At 42.1% G+C, this 6,291-nt stretch overlaps 1 protein-coding gene across 1 annotated transcript in view; it reads left to right on the top strand.

Annotated features, from left to right (window-relative positions):
• The first annotated feature begins 103 nt into the window (after positions 1-103).
• Positions 104-6,291, top strand: part of LOC308630332 (uncharacterized protein) — a 105,625-nt gene continuing 99,437 nt past the window's right edge. The window contains exon 1 of the mRNA XM_081258890.1: positions 104-162. The gene's annotated coding sequence lies outside the window, so the exon portion shown is untranslated. The remainder of the gene's footprint in view (positions 163-6,291) is intronic.

Raw genomic sequence — 6,291 nt, 5'->3', positions numbered from 1 at the left:
CGCCCACCGGCCGGCGCGTCCACCTGCGCGCTTCTGCCCGCGCGAGCGTCTGGAACGCGGCGGAAGGCTGGGGGCTGCCGGGCCTCTCCGCATCCTGAGGCGCCCCGCCTCCGTCCCTACATGCTGGACTGTGAGCAAAGCAGGAGAAAAGCGGGTCAAACGGTAATGAGGAGGGAGGGAAAACTGGAGGCCAGTGGGGCCAGTCTCTGCTTATGCGACGCTGAGTCTTAGAAACTGTGCTCATCGTCCACTTCTCTGTGTTGAAGCCGAACTTGTGGGCTCTTGGAAGGAGCAGTGCTTTCCGCCTTATTCATTTATTCAGCTTTTCACTTATTCAGCAAATATTTACCGAGTTCCCATTTTGTGGACAAAATAATGTTCGACACTGGGAATAATACAAAGATAAGAATCCCCTCCCCGCCCGTAACCTTCCCGGCCCTGAAGGGCCTTAGAGTTTGATGAGGAGACACTTAAACCTTTGCGATATAACCCGAGATAAATAACAAACAAAACCCCCTATCCTTGGCCTTCGCTTCTGCTGCTCTTCCAAGTAAACACCATCAGGACTAAATCTAGGCTTTATTTCTTTCAAGAACCCTCCCGTGACAACTTGCACCCTTCCCTCTTCCAGACAGCGTTAGGGCCCCCTTCCAAAGTCGTGTATTCTGTTGATTTTGTACTGTGTCCTGTCCCATAGTCTAGACTTTTGAGCTCTTGGAGGCAGAGGCAATGTAATCTTGGCCTTGTATTCCTCAGCACTTGGGGCTGATAAAAGTTTGTTTTGGACAAACGGATGTCCCCAGTCCTATGTTACCTCTCTTACAGAACTTTTATTCTCTCATGTTACAGTGTATGCCTCTCTTCTCCCCTTGCATTCATTCAGGAAGTTATCCATTGACTGCCTGGTGTGTTCCAGATGTTATGTCCAGCTCTGAGCATGGAGTGGTAACTTAAAACCAGAATAGTCTTTGCTCTTACAGAGCCCACTTGGAGGGATAGGCACTAATCAAACAAATATTGATACATGTAAGATTGTAACTGAGTTGTGTGCTATTGTATCAGTTTTTGCTGTGTAGCAAACTACCACAAAACCTACTGGCTTACAGCAATGCTTTAGCAAACTCAGGATTCCGTGAGTGAGCTGGGTGGTTTTTCTACTTTGGGTCTGCTCAGCTGGGCTCTTTCATACATTCCTGGTCAGCTGGCGGGTCTGCTGGTGGCTGGATGATCTAGGATGGTCTCGCTACCAAGTCTTCTGGTGGGAAGGCTGTCAGCAGGGGCAAAAAAGACAACATGTTAGTAGCCACGTTTGCAATGCGACACAAGTACTAAGGAAAAATAGATGACACCAAGAGAGCATATACTGAATATAGACGTTTGTTTTGAACTAGTTGGAGAAATGACTAAAGTGACGTTTGAGCTGAGATCCAAAAATTGGGAAGGGGGTAACTAGGTGAAGAGGGAAGGAAAAACAGTCCAAAGAGAGGGATAATACAGGCAAATTGCCCTCCCCCCTCCCCCCCGTTCCCATCTATACCTCAACTTCCATCTTTCAGAAAATGGTACCAACCTCCAGCTGATTGTTCTAGTCAGAAACCTAGCAGTCATCCTTTCTTTTCCCCAGGCACGCTGGCAGTTCTCACCTGTTCTACCTCCAAAACGTATCCTGAACCATTCCTTCTTCATTTCTACATCACCATAATCCAGACTACTGGCATCATACACCTTTACTGCAAACCCTTCTTACTGGTCTCTTCATGTCCATAGTTACACATTGAAATGCAGAATAAAAGATGTGGGTCAGATCATGCCAACCTTTCAGAGCCTCTGCTGGATGGGTCTGAATGTTTGTGTCTCCCCAAAATTCATATATTGAAATCCTACCCACTAAGGTGATGGTATTAGGATGTGGGGCCTTTGGGAGGTGCTTAGGGCATGAGGGCAGAGACCTCATGAATGGGATTAAGTGCTCTTATACAAGAGACTCCGGAGAGCTCTCTAGCTCCTGCTGACATCGTGTACTGAGCAGACGGTCTCAGCAGGCACTGAATTGGCCAGTGCCGTGATCTTGGATCATGAATTGTGAGAAGTAAATTTCTGTTTTTTTTTTTTTTTTCTGTGCTACCCAGTTTGTGGCATTTTTGCTATAGCAGCTCAATGGACTAAGACACACTCCCAGTGTACTTAAAATAAAATTTTAAATTCTTACTCTGGCTCTTAAGGCTGTATCTCACTCTTGCCTCCCCATCTACCTTCTCTCACTGCCCCAGTGTGCTCTAGCTACAATATCTTTCTTTCTGTCTCTAGGTATATATCTAGCTCATTTCAGAGTCAGTTTTGTGTTTGTTTTCTCTGCCTAGAACACTCCATTCTCATATCTCCACATGCCTGGCCCCTTTTCATCATATAGAATTCTACTTAAAAGAGACCTACAGAGGGAGGCTTTCTCTGATCACCTAGCTATTACCATATCACCCTTTTTTGTTTCCTTTGAAGCACATGCTACTCTTTGTTTATATGCTGTTTACCTCCCGTGACTAGAATATATTCTCCATGAAACCAAGCACTTTGCTGTCATGTTCATGTTAGATTTTCCATACCACCACAGTCCTTGACTCATAGTAGGAACTCAGTAATTAGCTGAGTTTGTCAGTGAATGAGTAAGTGAAAACCCCATGACAGAGGGAGCATGGTGTGTGTGAGGAAATGGAAGAAAACCGGTGAGGCTGGAGTAGAGGAAATGGGCATGATGATATGTGTTGCAGTGGGAGGGTAGGTAGGGCCAGGTCTTGTAGGGCATCTCGGCCATGCTAAGGAGTTTGGTCCTTGTATTAGTCAGGGTTCTCCAGAGAGAACCATATATATGGTTTTCTTATAAAGAATTGGTTCCTATAATTATGGAGGCCAATTCCCAAGATCTGTAGTCAGCAAGCTGGAAACCCAGGAGAGCTAATGGCATGAATTCCAGTATGAAAGCTAGCAGGCTCAAGACCCAAGAAGAGCTGATGTTTCTGGCTGGGTCTGAAGACTGGAAAAAACCAAAATCTCAGCTCACACAGTCAGGCAGGAGGAAATCCCTCTTCCTCAGCCTTTTTGTTCTTGTCAGGTCTTAAATTGGTTGGATGAGGCCCACCCACATTAGGGAGGGCAATCCCTTTTACTCAGCCTACCAATTCAAATGTTGAGCCCATCCAGAAACACCCTTACAAACACACCCAGAGTAATGTTTCAGCCGAATGTCTGGGCATCCTGTGGCCTAGTCAAGTTGACACAGATTAACCATCAAAGTCCTTATCTTGGTATCTATGTGAAGATATTGATGTGCTTTAGCAAGGACTATCTTATTCATCATGTAACTCAAATCTTTTAGCAGATGCCTCATATATAGTATAGTAATTGTTGAATAAATATATATTGAAGTGCACTCTTTCAGTCTCCACCCAACGTATGGGCTGAATGTGTTCTAGGAACCCTTCTCCTGAGATTTAGTCTCTTTGATCTTATTCTCCTGTCAACAGACATTTCAAAACATGCATCAGTACAATTGTTCTCCAGTCTTTGCACTGCTTGGAGAAACTTTCTTTCTTATAGGCTATACTTTCTCCTAGGACACCTTTCATAGAAGAGGAGCTGGGGGCCTGGGGAGGCCAAGTGCCATGGCCAAGGTCACATGATGAGATAGTAGGGGAGCTGGAATTAAATCCTTTGTCTTCCCTCTCTCTCCAGTGCTCTTTCCACTGTACCAGGATCCACCCCCCTCCATGATGCTTTTTTGCAAAGTTATTAAACAAATGTAAACATAAATAAAGTACTAAGTAGTCAATGAATGTCATTTCATGTTTGGAATAAGGAGAGGGTGTGCCCATCATTGGTTGTAGCATTCCAAAATCTCTCGGGATTATTGTTCCAGGTTACAAGCAGTGTAACCTGACTTTTCTTAAACTACAACTGCCTTTTCTTAAACCACTATATGATATTTGTATATTTATTGTGAAAAACAGCACAATCTTATTTTGCATAAAATTGAATAAATTCCAATGCGGGATGGCTTAAGAAAGGTCCAGTGGAGACAAAGAGTTACATTAACTTCATTCACTCATTTATTTAGCCCTACTTACTGAGAACTCATCATGTACCAGATGCTGGATTTACCAATCTTTAATGCAAGTGCTCTGAATAACGTGGAAAGAGACAACTATACACATAACTGGATCATTAAAATTTTTTTTGTATTCTTTAGAACTTTAGAGGTGATGATGTTTAAATTAGATTATTTTATTTAAATTATGTTATTATTTTGTTAATCTTTCTCCTCCCCTACCCTTTTGTCCCATTTTATTTTTAAGAAAGTATTTATTTATTTTCCTTATGCTTTTCTTTTGGCTGCGTCGGGTCTTAGTTGTGGCACACGGGATCTTTGTTGAGGCGTGCAGGATCTTTTCGTTAAGGCGCACTGTCTGCTCGGGTTTTCTCTCTAGGTGCGGCATATGGGCTTCTTTCTAGCTGAGGCATCTCGATGAAGTGTGTGAGCTCAATAGTTGTGGTGCGTGGGCTTAGTTGCCCCATAGCATGTGGGATCTTAGTTCCCTGAGCAGGGATGGAACCTGCATCCCCTGCATTGGAAGGCAGATTCTTTACCACTGGACCACCAGGGAAGTGTCTGTCGCATTTTAGAAATGAAGAAAGATGTTAAATGACCAACCATGATATATTGTATTTATTTGCTAGTGTTTATGCCTAAACAATATAACTTCAGATGCCACTGTCCCATGTTAAGAAGCTTAAACAAATTGTTTTAATGCTGATGCACAGAAATAAAACCTCTCTCCAGTAAAATTTTAGGCATTTCTTGGTTTGTATGATTTTATTTTTTGCTTTAAAGAGTCAATACTTGAGGGGATATAAGGGCTCCTTCTAGTGGTGAATTTAGTATTTAAAATTACTTGGTCAAGCACTAGAAGCCAAGAGTATAGAATGAAACTACCCTAGAATCCTATCTCATTTAACACCAGTTTTTAAGTAGAGATCACCTATAGCCGGTTTTCTTTTTAGTAATTAAGTGGGGGAGTATTATTAAGTGATAAAGCACATGGGCTTTGATGGACTCTGAGCCCTCATACCTGGAATTAAATTCTGGCTCCATCATTTTCTCAACTGTTAGCATGCCTCAGAACCACCTGGAGGGCATGTTAAAACACAGCCTTCTAAGCCCTACCCCAGAGTTTCTGATTTGGGAGGTCTGGAGTGAGAGCCAAGAATATGCATTTATAACAAATTCTCAGGTGATACTGATGCTGCTGGTCCAGGGACCACACTTTGAGAAGCACCATCCTTGACTCCTAGAATGATGAAATTAAACCTTATATTCCTCAAGGTTTAGCCATAGGGCTATTGTGAGGGTTAAATGGAACAGTAGATGTTAAGCGCTTAGCATGGTACCCGACATAGTAAGTGCTCCACAGAGGTTAACTCCTATTAATAGATCTATCAGTGTTTTCCAATGTGAAAAATTCAAAAAATAACGTAGAACTTTTTAATAATATTGTTGTTGAGCTACTATTGTTAGCTAAGTTATATCAGTAATTTTACTTATGATTGAGTGTGCTTGACAGTGTACTAAGCATTATTAATATATCTATTAGCATCTCTCTCATTAATACATTGATCTTTATGCATATTGCTTTGAAAAATTGATGCAAAACAAAACAAAACGACACACTGAGGGGGCTATGTCAAAGAGACAGAGGGGCCAATTGCAAGGGATACCAATGACCAAAGTTGGGACAATTTGAGCAATAAAATAAAATGGTAATTGATTATAACCCACATTAAAAAGTAAATATCCCTGAGTTCATGCTGAGATAAATAAATGATTGAAGGAAGGAAGGAAGGAAGAAACAAACAAATAAATGGAGAAGAAGAGACAAATCTCCCATGTTAGTAATTCCAAATATTCTCTGTAGACGCTATGCCCTCAAAGACGTTAGGGGATAGCTACCCACTCCTTAAGTGTGAGCAGCACATGGTGACTTCCTTGCAAAGAGGGAAAAAAGAGTAACTTTACAGCAGAGAAACATGACACACACCACCTCAGCCAGGTGGTTAAGGTCAATATCAACAGTGGTAAGTCATGTTACTAGTATGTACCCTTTTTATGATGTACCTTAAACTTATGGTCTTCTTCCTGATAACCCATAACCCCAGTGTAACCATGAGACACACATCAGATAAATCCCAGTTCAGGGATACTTTACAATATACCTGACCATTACTCCTAAAATTTTTCAAGGT

Source organism: Mesoplodon bidens, assembly GCF_964165515.1.
Source record: "Mesoplodon bidens genome assembly, chromosome: 16".
Classification (NCBI taxonomy): Eukaryota; Metazoa; Chordata; class Mammalia; order Artiodactyla; family Ziphiidae; genus Mesoplodon; species Mesoplodon bidens.
This window is presented reverse-complemented; position numbering and strand designations above follow the sequence as displayed.